Source organism: Dermacentor albipictus, chromosome 7 (genome assembly GCF_038994185.2).
Source record: "Dermacentor albipictus isolate Rhodes 1998 colony chromosome 7, USDA_Dalb.pri_finalv2, whole genome shotgun sequence".
NCBI lineage: Eukaryota > Metazoa > Arthropoda > Arachnida > Ixodida > Ixodidae > Dermacentor > Dermacentor albipictus.
Window position 1 is genome coordinate 78,653,193 of NC_091827.1, and position 13,296 is coordinate 78,666,488.

Here is a 13,296-nt window from a genome sequence, read left to right on the forward strand (position 1 = left end):
CGCTCGCATTTGAGGCGTTCCTCGTCGTTCCTTGACTTTACACGTGAATAAATAACGCGGCAGAAGAAACAGTTTGACGCCGACATGGAGCACTAAATATGTGTGACTTGGGCTACGATCACCTGCAATCATTTTATTTGATACCAACTTGGCGCATTGGGTACCTCTCGATAGGCGTGCGCCACTATTCGACGAACGTCTTGACGCCAGCGTGGGTAATTAGGTTTGTGCTGCAAGGAATGTGCCTCTCTACAACGACGTAAATTATCTGTTAAATTCCACCAATGCTGGGGGTTAAGGAGAAGCCTTCCGCATATGGGTGGCGAGAGTTGTGGCCATATCAGTTGTTGTGATCGTATTTGCGGCAGGGTATCTCGTTTTTCAAAGTGCTTTTGGAGAACGAGCTTACAGTTTCTACTAGACATTGCCCCACGCGTATTCCAAATAGCAGTAGTACCTATGCAACAGACTTAATAAGGATTGTGCCTTCATGAGCTTCTTTCTTATATCAAACAGTACCAATTTATTATCGGTCTCAGCTGTGCGAGCATGCACACTGAATACGCATAGTAACCTACAATCCTGACATAGTTTATGGCTCAAAGGCGAAGCCCTACTGCGTTGCGGAGAAAGGCGAAAAGAGAGCAAAAACGACGCGAGACGAAGGAACACACATGACAGACGCTGACTGACAACTGAAGGTTTATTGCGGTGGAGCAATATAAGAAAAACGGTGCGGGAAAAGAACTGACACGTCATCAGCTAGCTATTGTCGCATGGCTTTCCTGCGTCGCCAAGCAGATAAAACGAAGCTGTCTAAAGCGTGCAGGAAACTGTGCGCTGCCGAAAACCAGAGCCAACTCTACTATCGACCACGTAAAAAGAGATCCCGAAAGTGTGTGGAGTAACTTCTATAGGTGAGGTTCATGTGAAAAAAGTGCGATGACTTGGATCAAACTATTGCTTCTATTTTGCGGTAAGTGCGGCCCCGCTATTTGACTACTAACTTCTATTTATTTGCATGGACAATATAAGTTACCTTTTAAGACGGCCTAAGCAGCACACAGATGCGTATCTGCGAGAGAATTTTGGACATACTAGTGAAGGACAGAATATGGCGAAAGTAAGGTCAGTCATTTATATATATATATATATATATATATATATATATATATATATATATATATATATTATATATATATATATTAGCCTGCCATCCTTTTTATCTTGTGCTATTCCACGGAAACATATCGAAGTCAACTTATTGCATTATAGGCACACACATTATGCATGTGAGGAAATGTGTCGAACTATAGATGGCGCAGCCTGGCCTCCAACATTCGAGATAATGTAGATTTGCACTTGTTCAGTTTATTTAGGCTGTCTGCAATAACCTTCTTGTCCCGTGAATTCACATCTCAGCATTTGGCTTAAGTCCCGCATGAATTCACATTAATGGCTAAGAAATCGACATTGTGGCGATGCCTGTAGGTGAGCTACTTCAAGTTATGCTAAACGAATGTACCGGAAGCAGAAATGCAATATTTGTTTTAACGGATTTAAATAATTAGGAGTTTTATCTTTGTGGAATAAATTCGATTCCCCAAGTGGATAAGGCTTATAAATGCTAAGACATACAAGTGTTTTCATGGGGAATCTCCACGAGCTACCTCATTGGAAAGTTGGCATATATTTTACGCTATTGTTTTGTTTTCAGTGTACTGTCAAGGCTTATCTTATGATCCCATCGCACAAAACAGAGCCAAGCGTGACGTGTTCCCTATGTCGAAGCAACGGGCAGACCAGGTAATAACAGCAACAGTTTCTTGGCACACCACTGGCAAACATATTATTTGCTTGTTAGCAATAAGTGTTCTGTAACGTGCTGCCTACATTACTTATTTGCTGTTAAGTGCAGGTTTGTATAGGTTTTATCCTAATGATCTGTTATACGAAGGCTTGAAATCCATTACACTCTTTGGAGGTGATATCCGACTTGATGTGTTAAGTTGCTCGGTGAATATTTACGCAAAAGGTCTCTTTATGAGGGGCGGGTCCTAATACAAGGTATTTTCTTTTCAATAGGAGATATCTCGAAAGGTGACGAAATTGGAATGGTAAATAATATGCAGCTGCCACCTTTCATTAGTCGGCGTACAGTAACCTCTGGAACAATGAAAACGTAGTGATGTTGCTCACGATACGCTTACCACATCGCAAGATAAACATGACTGAGGACTCGCCTGATAACGCGTTCCAAATTGTGTCATGGAGAGCTGACTGCTTTCTAGCGTAAATTGCCGAAGGCACGACGACTTGTAGCTAGTGCCCAGAGCTGCATCACCTGAAGAGGGCGATTGAGACGTGACGTGTAATGCGGTGTATTGAGCCTTTCGCTTCCTAATTTATTTGTTGATGCATTACCATTGTGCCCCCCGGGCACCCGTGCGTGAGTGGGCGCTAGCAAGGAGGACCGCTTATTCTTTGATGGTTGATGTTTGAGGCTTAATGGCGCAGAATTTCGCGGGATACTTTGTTGCTCTTCAATGTATAAATTTTACTACTGTAACTGCCTCTGTCATTGTAATGAAGAATACGATTGTGTGCGTCGATACCCATTTAAAAAAGTTAACGTTACTAAAGAAAGCTTAGATGAAAAGCTGTACGCTGCCTTATGCCTGTGTGCATTTAGACTGTCACTGAGACCATATCTGATCTACCGACTTGCTTATTTGAACCTGCTTTTCTATCTTCTCTGTCTCAATACAGGCTTTGAGGTGGGTTTGCAGTACACTACACAACTTAATCCGGCGACTGGTCACAGGTGTGCAGCAAAATTAAAAGAGCAAACTGCTAGCCCTTTTGCAGTATGCTGAAACATTGCTTAAAACAAATAAATTTTTTTTCGAGTCGCGCTTGGGAATGTAGTAGCAGACTGGCACTCACGGGGCTCAAAGCATTTCATATTGTTTTCAAATCAGGTTAGCGTAGTAGCAGGCTTCGCTGAAATGGTGTATTGTTATCGCCTTTATATCAGTTAACGAAACAGCGACGGATAATTCAGCGGCATAGTACTTTTTTTAGCCTTGGAAACCGGCTGATCGCTTGATTACCCGTTGCACTCGCTGCTTAAGAACGCGCCAAAATGGTGTACCACACAAGCGATTACAAGAGCGAAAGCGCATCATCCAGCCATTTAATATTGACACAATTTTATTTGGCACAACCATAATGCAGCGGGTGTGCGCCAGTGGGGAGAACGCTGAAGTAGCGCGGGTTTTTAGGTGAAGCGGGTAAACGAAGAAGACGTTGTTGTTTTCCCTTGGACGACTGATAAAGTGCATTTTTTGGCGGTGCTGCTCCGCATACTCGTCGATTCCACATCGTTACACTGGTGGAGGTGCGGGGTATTCTTCATGCTTGGCACCCCTTCGCGGAGCCGACGATCGAGCCCGGAATCACCATCGCGCATCCAAACACCGGTCCACCGGTTCAGTCGTCGCCTGTTAGGCTTAGCGCCCGAGTCCAGTTCCCTGCAAGAAACTTCGAGAAATCGTTTGCCTCCTACAAATAACATGGCCACCGCCGCGCCATCACAAGTAACACTACAGAATCATGTGGTCCCGGAGACCTTTCATGGTGATGCCTTTGAAGACGCCCAAGATTGGCTAGACCAGTTCGAGGGCGTCGCCCATTACAACCATAAGACCAGCTCGGCGGAGAAGCTCTGGAGTATTTATTTCTATTTGAAGTACAATGGTCGTACGTGGTAAGTAAACCTAAACCGGGAGAGGAGCTTTGCCACGTGGGACGACTTCCGCACACAGGTGCTGTAGACCTTTTCAAGCATCGACAGGAGGGTCTCCTTGAGGAGGAGGGTCTCCGACAGGAGCATCTCCTTGAAATCCGCGTTCCAAAACTCAATGAGAATGTTACTATGTTCTTGGATAACACGGCCCGTCTTTTCCCTAGGGCAGACCCAGACATGCCAGAGGAAAGAAAGCTGCGATATCTCTTGCGAGGAGTGAAGGAGCAATTGTTCGCCGGCCTTGTGAGAAATCCACCGACAACAGTGGCACAGTTCACAAAAGAGGCTTCAGCCACTGAACGATGCAGCAACGATACCGCCAGCATGACATGAGCAACTCGGTGGCGAACCCTTCCGTACTGGGTGCGAGTAACGACATGTCTCTGCGTGAAGTTGTCCGAGAGGTGGTTCGAGAAGAGCTTCGGCAGCTCGGCTTTGTTGTTGCGCCTACGGAACCGACACCAGCATTCTGCCTGTAACTTTTACTAGTACCACATACCAAGAACCACTCAGCGCTGACGTTGCTAATGCTCATACAGAAGTTTTTATTGTATAAGTTCAGTTAGTTTGTGTCTTCTTTTGCATCCAGGCTGACGTACGATGTGGGCCTGAACTCAAGGACAACGACAAATGCGAGGTAAAGATGACTTCAGTCTTATCCATAAGTTTATAATGTTTTTCTATATAAGAATTAATGAACTTGCGTAATACATTATGCACTGCGGTGCCGCCACCACCTAATAACATATGCTCTCATTTATGCCATTTTTAACCGTTTACGGTGGAGAGGTACCTGCAGTACTATACAAAAAAAAAGATTATCGCCAGGTATTGGTATTAAGTAAGGCATTTCCGTCTAATGGTCTTGAGCCAACACTGAATGACATGCAGTAAAATATATTTGTTTGATTAGAGCAGGGACACATAAATAGGAAGCAGTTCAGCGGGTACGGACTCATGTAAGACCTCCATATACAGTGATGTCGTACACGTGATGTGAAGCAAATGAAATGACCAGCTGTACTTCACATATGACCATAGCAGTCTGCACAAATATCAAAACGAAGCCACAGGTGATTTGGTGGAAAGCCGTCTTCCAATATTCTGCCTTGTGGTTTTCACCTATTGCCGAAAATGCTCCCCCAAAATAGTTTTTCCGTCTAATTGATTACGCCTACTACAATGTGTTTTCTGCATTTAAATATGAAATAAATGTTTTCTTTTAGGTGTTTATACATCTTGTCATTCAAGACTTTTAATATAACATTCGCCATATGAAAATAATTTTCTCGAGGACGCTAGATATCATGAGCTTTATTTATTTGCATTGCACGAGGAAGGCCTCTTTCAGCGATTTCACTTGCCAGTGTCTTGCGGCAGCTGACCGCATGTTATGCCTGCAAAGTAGCTAATTTCATCACAACACACAGTTCTTTGTCGTTCTTGGATTTGCTTTCCTTCCATTGGCTCCCAATCTGTAACTATAATAGAGCACTGTTTTACGTGACCTACGCATTGCTTGGACAGCCCAAACCCATTTCTCTGTTCTAATGTGAACTAGAACATCGGCTTCACAAATTTGCTGCCTCATTAACACCGGTGTCTTTATATCTTTTAACGTTAGAAGTGTGTTTTCTCATTCCATAGTTTTCTGCGCTGTCTTTAAGTTCTTGAAAAGCTTCATCCATAACCTCGAAGTTTCCACCCCATAGGTACGTACCGGTAGAATGAAATAGCTTAACCATTTCTAGTCAAAGATAGCGGAAAGCCTCCACTTACCACGCGGTGACACATAACATCAGAATATCGTTGATATACCATCGTTTTGTAGTTTTCCGATCTTACTACCGCTCAGTGATGCTGATATAACAGGTCCGCCAACCCACAGATGCCAGCCATAGGGTGATTGTTTATGGCGATGAAGTCCGAAAAGAATAAAAAATTGGGATCGCTAGTCCTTATAATTTGTGGCAATAAGTAGGGGTGCATATTCTACCGCTTCCCTGGAAAGCGTGACACATGTTCTAGTTTGCTTTTTATAATTTCGCATTGTTTTGTTCTTCGAAGTCTGTACGTCACATTCTTTCTCATCTTTGCCATCGCCATGGCTTAGCTTTGATGTGAAAGCATGGTATGGCCCATTGAACGAAAAAGCTGGAGTCTGTAGAAGCGAAACGCCACCATGAATTTCGTTGGCTGTGACCTCACGTCACGCGTCCAGCTATACAATGCAGAGCAGGCGAAAGTGTACACCTGCTGCCGCACCAGCCGATGCGTGAAGGCAAAGGGCATCGCTGCGACGCCGCGTCACCCTCACTCTCGGAAACCTGTGTCATCCGCACGTGCCGTGTGTGCGCAAGCTCTCATCTGCGTTCTAGGTTCGCGTGTGTAATCGATATGAAGAAATGTACAAAACAGAATACATTCGAAAGGAAAAACGTTGGGGCTAGTGAGTTTCGAAATTAAGGCCCTACTCAGAAGCCGATTGTCTTACCCAGTGGACTAAACCAGCGCCTTCTATATAGCGTTGGCGAAGCATCCCAACGCGCTCGCTTTTCCGTAAAGAGTTCCCAACTGGCAGGACCGCTCAGCGGCGGAATATTGGACAATAATGCTTTCGCCATCACGACTCATAGGTAGAGTTTAGGTGTCCTCGAATATCTTATAGTGCGTTTAAGTTCGTGAATCGTGGGATTGACACTGTCATGTGTTTGTGAAGAGGAATGCTCAATCTGTGTGACACAACTGAATGGTAAGGAAACTAACTGCATATTGGGCGAACATGCGCCCACACGAACCAGTTACACTCAGACACACCGACAGGGGCGACAACAGGCGTCGATCGTCGAAATCTTAACTGCGAGTCAAGCGCGTTGGCTATCTATAGATGCTTCGTCGCAGATTCCCGCGCAGTCGCTGGCGCTCGCGTGCCTTCCAGACTGTGCATCACTATTCACGTCGCGCATACAATCTTATTACACAAGGTTTGCTTACAACATAGACAAGAGAAGCAATCGGCTACATCTTGCAATATTGTTCCAACACTAGAAGGCGAATCTTGAGCGCGGCGATAACAATAACAGTTTCAGCATTCGTAAATCAATGGCGAGAACGTTCGACAAAATAATAATAACAATGAATAAAGAAAAACATATCATAAACTAGAAATTTATAGATTTAGTTACATGTTTAGGTTACCTGTAAGCGAAATATTGCCAATATTGCTTTTTGCTAGTTTCTGCATTGCTACGGAGTATTCACGGTTGCGATAAAAGTGGACATCAGGCGGCGCCTGGTTGCGGTTTCCATCAGAATGCGCCTTCTGAAGTGCATGTAAGTTTCGGTCGATGTGTTTAGCACGATTAGAATAACGAGCAGTGTGGCTGCCCATGATTGAGCGAGTGTCCAGCATTGGTGGTGGCAGAGGACGCGGTTGTGTTGTAATGAGCGAGTAGACGAGGTGCACAATTGTTTAATTAACTGATGCACTTAATTTGCACACACTATCTTTGCCAAGGCTGGTGGTCGATATCAACAATGAGTGCAATGTGCACGGAATGATTCAAGTTTGAAAAGAGATTAGCCGTCGTCTTCTTCTGCTGTGAGTCAAGCACCCTAACAGCTTAATTTATAGTGTCGTTGTAGATTGGACAAGATATTCTTAATCCCCAATTTTTTTTTTACTCCCCGGGACATTTTCATGGCGCAGTATTGTTCAGCACTAAATAGTACCGTATAAGTGCTAAGTACCGTTGCTACAACTTCAGCGGGTAGAAGTTGTAGACATAGTGGCATGCCGAAGTGCTCAAAGAAATGGGTGCGGGTTCCCTCGTGCCGGTAAAAAAATCGCAGTAGAGTAAAAAGTAAAAAAGAAAGTGTATCTATGTAGCTTTTCTTGCAACATGAGCTAACAAAGAATGTTGAACTATTTGGAAACCGTTCTCTCTAGCGTCATTGTGCTTCGACCAAGGAAAAAATTTTTGCGCCCACAATAATCTCTACACACAAAAATACTGAGTGAAGATAGCAGAAGCACTAATTAACATAAGCTTTTTTTCTGTGATTTGAGTACTACGTTTGGCAATTTCGTAATCGCTATGAATAAATTTTAAGCTGCATATATCCACCCAAAGAGCGGGTCATTATGATTTCCGGTTTCCCACTAATTATGCCTTTTTCTTTCAATGCAACTCGACGCCAGATGGTAGGGTGGTGTCCTGGAGGCCGTGGCAGGTGCTGTCGGAACGAGTGCATCTGCAATGTACTACTAAGCCCATGCGAATCGTCCGCGATGAGTGGGCCGGCGCCTGGGCACGAAGGTGAATGCGCGCTTGAGTGCATGAAGAAATGCCACAAAACGTGCCGGAGCGAAAATAAAACGGATGCGGAATGCACAGCGCAATGCGCATCCGGATGTTACAGTCAGTGTAGTGGCCGATGAACGCAGCAGCGAGAAAAAATAACCTGGTCATCGACTTTTCGTCCAATAAAGATTTGCGTCGGAGCGACACCAATAGGGCTTCAGCTTTTTGGGGGTACAATCAAATTTCGACGAAACAACGGGTTCAGCATTTTTGTCCAACATGCGTGTCGTCTGTGACATATGCAGTTGAATTAGGAAAAAGAAAAACACATCAAAAGGAACGTCTTCTTCGTGGGGTTCAATAGAATATGAAGTTCAAAATGAAGTATTTGTTAAGGGACTTTCGAACGACATCCCTTGGCACGCTTCGGCCATCCCAGACCGTTGTGCCAATAAAATGCATACATCCAAGCACATCCCAAACAAACTTTGCATGTTAATGACTTACTAAGCAATGTTGTATAGTTGCGGGCACATTGCGAAGGCGACCATTTAGATTATTTACAAAATATCTTTCTCACTCAACCAAGTTTTCAGTGGTAGCTTCTCGTTCTGTAAGTTGAAATAAAAAACACGTTTTCATGCACGGGAATGAGCACATTTTGCGTACACGCTGAAGCAGGTCATGCCGTGGCAGACTGGCGAGTGTGGAGCGGCAAGTGGGAGGTGGGAAAAGTCATTAATTTTATATCCTGATACACTTGTATTCTGGACGCTCTGTGGATATATTTAGTCGAAAACCAAAACAAGAGGATTATACTTCGCACAGCGAAATATACTTCACACCTAAAACACCACACACAAGGTCGCACAGAATACGGGCATGGAGCTACTAGTTTGAGTAACGCATTGACTAAATTAACTTCGATGACTAATCGTAGTATTGGGTTTGAAATATGGCGCGTGCTATTTGGTATGTGGGCATAAATAAAACACACATTTATTTGTCTATATACATAGACAAGAAAGTCATAGGATACAGTAGCAGCAAGCGCAGAAAATGGTAGCTCCAGATCAATTATATTATTCATAAGCACCATCTTTTATAGAACCAAACATGCCCCACATTAAGTAGCTACCAACTGGGGTTGAGTCTCTTTAATGTGGTAAATGTACAAATAAGCCCCATGACGCATAAAACGTCTACGCCAGTTAGGATCCACGCTTCATAAGAAAATTATTTGAACTCTAACTTTTACGTTTCGCCCTGTCTTTGGAGGAGCTCTTGCGCCGGATAGATGAGTCTGTGTCTATCAGACGTTTCCCTCTTGCGGGGTAAAGGCAAATCACAGCATCTGGTCACGCCAATGACGTTTTTCTCTTTCCTTATAGACGGTATTGGCTGTGCCCCTTAAATCACGAATTATGATATTCCAGAGGGAAAATCCTAAAACTTACAGGTATTAATTTTTGTAATGCCCGGAGTGCAAAGAAACAAGATTCACCTCTGTAGGACAGTTATTATGTGAATGCGGTCGCGTCCTCATATAGAGACATCGTGACTTAACACTAATTAATTTTTTTGCAAGTAAGCTTCGGAAGATTATGGAAAGGAGACAAATTATTTATTCAAGATTGTGCGAGTGGTGCATCCACAGGTTCACAAGTCATGATGTTAGAAGAAACACTTCTTCTCAGCTACGACGCACAGGAAAACATCGCATTTCCGGCAGCGGACCCTTGTTTTCGCCGCACACTTGTATTGCTTCCCCGGCTGCGAAAACGGTGACTGGGCTTGACGACGCCAGTCGGCCTTCGCATCGCACCTCACACATAAATGATCCCAACTCGCTTAGAGCAAGGACGGTGACTGAAGATGGGCTATGGAGCAAAGGCATTAAAAGGAACAATGCTAAATCGCAGCGCAGACAACATTCCCAAATACAGTATCAGTTCAGGGTGGTTCAGTGGGTCTCCTTCGCAGGAACGAGATTCTATTGCTCTGGCATCAAACTCGGGGTCACCGATATTCAGGCAACCGCTGGAGGACGCGACAGAACTGCCTGACTGATGTCATTCCCTCGGTAGTAGCGAAACGGGATCATCTACCACCTTCACTAAGAAGCCACTGCACAACATGATCCTTCTTTTAGTTTGAAAAACTGTCGCTACTCAAAAAGAAAAAAATAATACTCGAAAAACAAATTGAAAGTTATGCTTTGATAGTGAACTAGATGTCCAATCAAGTCTATTAAAGCGTCGGTAGCTCTAAATTATCGCGCGGTTCGTATGGGTCACCGGCTTGGAAAAGAAAGAATGAGTAAGTCATGGTGTCTCCGTATGAAGAGACCAATCAAAAGCGGCCCAAAACTGCTTAGCGACAGAACCCTTATTATTGGGTAACTGTTTTCCATGAGGTATTGCTCTTTCTTTACACAAAATAGGAGTTTTTAAATGTTCTGAATGATTGAGGCTGCAGTAAAAGAGAAATTTAACGAGCTACTCACCACAACTCCGGCAAAACGGGGATGCGTCTATCGTGATACATAATTTTCTTGAGCAGTGATTCGCGGCTTTGTATTAGAGAGCGCTCGTTACATTTATTTCTCTCTGGAATATTGGTCGTGGCAGTGCACCGCATGACTTTCGCTGTTTGATGAAAAAGGCAATGAAGAAAGTTGTGTCTCCACATGGAGAAGTCGAGACTTAAGGGGCAGGATTTATGCGTCGAGTACAGCTGTCTCTCGATTGCCAGCGTTATCGCAGAGAAAACCAGGGCCGTGCCTTTCGACTAGTTCACTGATGATCTCCCTGGGGAGAGCTCAATGGGCTCGCGACGTCAAGGTAGGGCTTGTCACATTCTTTCCCACTGGTTACGTGCCAAGAGGAACGTGGTGTGATGTACTCAAAACATCAGAGCTGCGGCTTGATACTGCCTTGAATTTCCTATTATCCATGTCTAAAAAGGGCTTCATAATTCGTTCTAGTGTTTATGTGGCTGTATAATCATAGCTCGAGTTCCACGCCAACCCGCGTGGTTTTTCAGCAGCTTGGTGGCAGCCTATGGATACTTCTTCTTGACTGGAAAAACATACTCGATAGCGAGGAAGTTTCTTCGCATCCTGACAAACAAAGGTGGCTTCGGAATATCTGGGCTTGCAACTTCCTGTTGCCGTATGCTTAACTTGCATGCTTTTCTAGACTTGCCTCAGAGCACATACTATACGGGTGGGCGCATCGTGCTCTACTTCTCGTCGTGCTGTCGCTTCCTAAAAGAACTGTTTGTTTGTTCTATAATTGACATGTCACTTGGCTTCTGTTGTGTTTGTAACATTGGAGTGGATTAGCAATGCACTCCCCGATGTTCAAGCCCAAGAAGCACTAGTGTCTCGACAGTGCGATATGCTGGAAGTCCAATTAGTCTCCGAGAGGGTCCGAGGTAAAACAAGTTAGTGGAGCACACTCACGTTATTCAAGCTGCCACCAGAGTTCCGAAGCTTCGGGTGGCTTTGCAGGTAGCGAGCGGAACCTGCTAACGACCGACTAGAGAATTACCACACTGTCTCTTCCGTCCTATATGCTGACAGTGTTGTCATGTAAAAGCGATAAAACGTGTGCCCTTTTATTGTATGGCTTCGCGAATTTTCTGGTGGCTAGTACCACGCACCGACTCAGATTACTATATATAAAGTATAGTTTCGCCCTATTAGGGGAACTGTGCACAGAGGAGGAAGGTAAGTATGCCTTGCCATGGATGATTTGCACGCTAAGCTGCATTGTTTCTTAGGTGTCTCTTTAACAATTACCCGTAATAGCGGCTAGCCTTTGAATGATGTCACCTCCTTAGCCGGTACATGTCCGAGAATGTCTTGAGTACTTCGGTTTCTCACACAAGGTAATTACCATTTAGAGTTACCTTCCTTGAGCATTCATAGCATTTCACTTGCGAGGGAGATAGCATTAAAGGGATACAAAATAAAAATTAAAGAATATAGAGAAAGCCACACAATTGCATTCCTAAGACACGATTGCTATGTATGTAATCATCATTCGGATTACTTTTGAGCGGAATGCATTATTTTTGACGCTGTATGAACGGCCACCGCGTCACTCGCAATGCGCTCCCGACAACAAGCCAGCGGATCTGATGTCACACATACCGTCAGCAGCCGCGGGACGAACCAACCGGCTGCACAGTTTTGTTTTCCTCGAGTTGCGCAGTGCAAAATGTAAAGTTCTAGTGAGAGTGATGTAAACACAGAGGAATAAGGTTTCAGAGCGCTAGGACCGCTAAACGCACAGCCGCCTCCGTTCGGCACTGCGTGTTGCGTATGCGGTCGCCTACTGTTGAAATAAGACAGCAGCTGCACTCAAAAATTGCATTACCAAGAAGCATAATCGCAGGCCGATTTTTCAGGCACAGCCTGTAGTATTGCCACCAACAAGGAACCCAAGTAGTGAGCAGGTAACATGCACCTCAGCACATTAACGCTAGTTAACGCGCCCGCTCCCGTTGTTTCATCGCAGCCGAGAATATCGGCGAATTTAACTTTTTTCGTCAGCCGTCGCTTCAGACGATGCGGCTTCGATTCATTCCGGCAGAATTGGCCAAATATCTGGCTGAGAACGTCGTACAAGCAACAAATTACGGTCAAACGGCACCTGAGTGCAAAACTACACCGTGAACAAGCCAGCGGTTTGCGGGAGAAGCATTAATGAGGAGCACGCGAGAAAAAGAATACCGCTGCCTGCCGTTTTCACGTGCGCATGGAGCTCGACGGCATCCACGTTGGGCGCGATGGTTGCGCTGCTCGAGTCTACATTCTGCGCAGCTTCTCATTTTTCGGAAAAGAGTGGCACGGCGTGTCTCTGTTATGGCGGCTGCATGTGCCCGACAATACTATTCTGACACCCTCTCACGCAGCAAACTGTCGGCTTTCTACGGCGTTGACATGGCTGCTCCTCACATCAATCCACAAAACCACGAGATGAAAGACGAGGTTTCTGAACAGCTCACACGAGGAAGCGGTGCAGATAGGACGGTCGAACAAAGAAAGCGCGTCGCTGCAAACGTCACTTGCCCCTTCGCGCGCTCAGTGTGGACGATCGCTCGCAAGCGCCTCGAGGAGGGTACGCGTGACGCGATATCCGGCTTTGCCGGAGCTTCCGGAGGAGGCCGGTAGGT

General features: G+C 44.9%; 1 long non-coding RNA gene across 1 annotated transcript; it reads left to right on the forward strand.

Moving 5' to 3' along the window:
• Positions 1 to 812: 812 nt before the first annotated feature.
• Positions 813 to 8,318, forward strand: LOC135899054 (uncharacterized). The gene is made up of 4 exons (XR_010563511.2): positions 813 to 976; positions 1,718 to 1,806; positions 4,398 to 4,445; positions 8,010 to 8,318. It is a non-coding gene; the product is annotated as an uncharacterized lncRNA (long non-coding RNA).
• Positions 8,319 to 13,296: the final 4,978 nt, after the last annotated feature.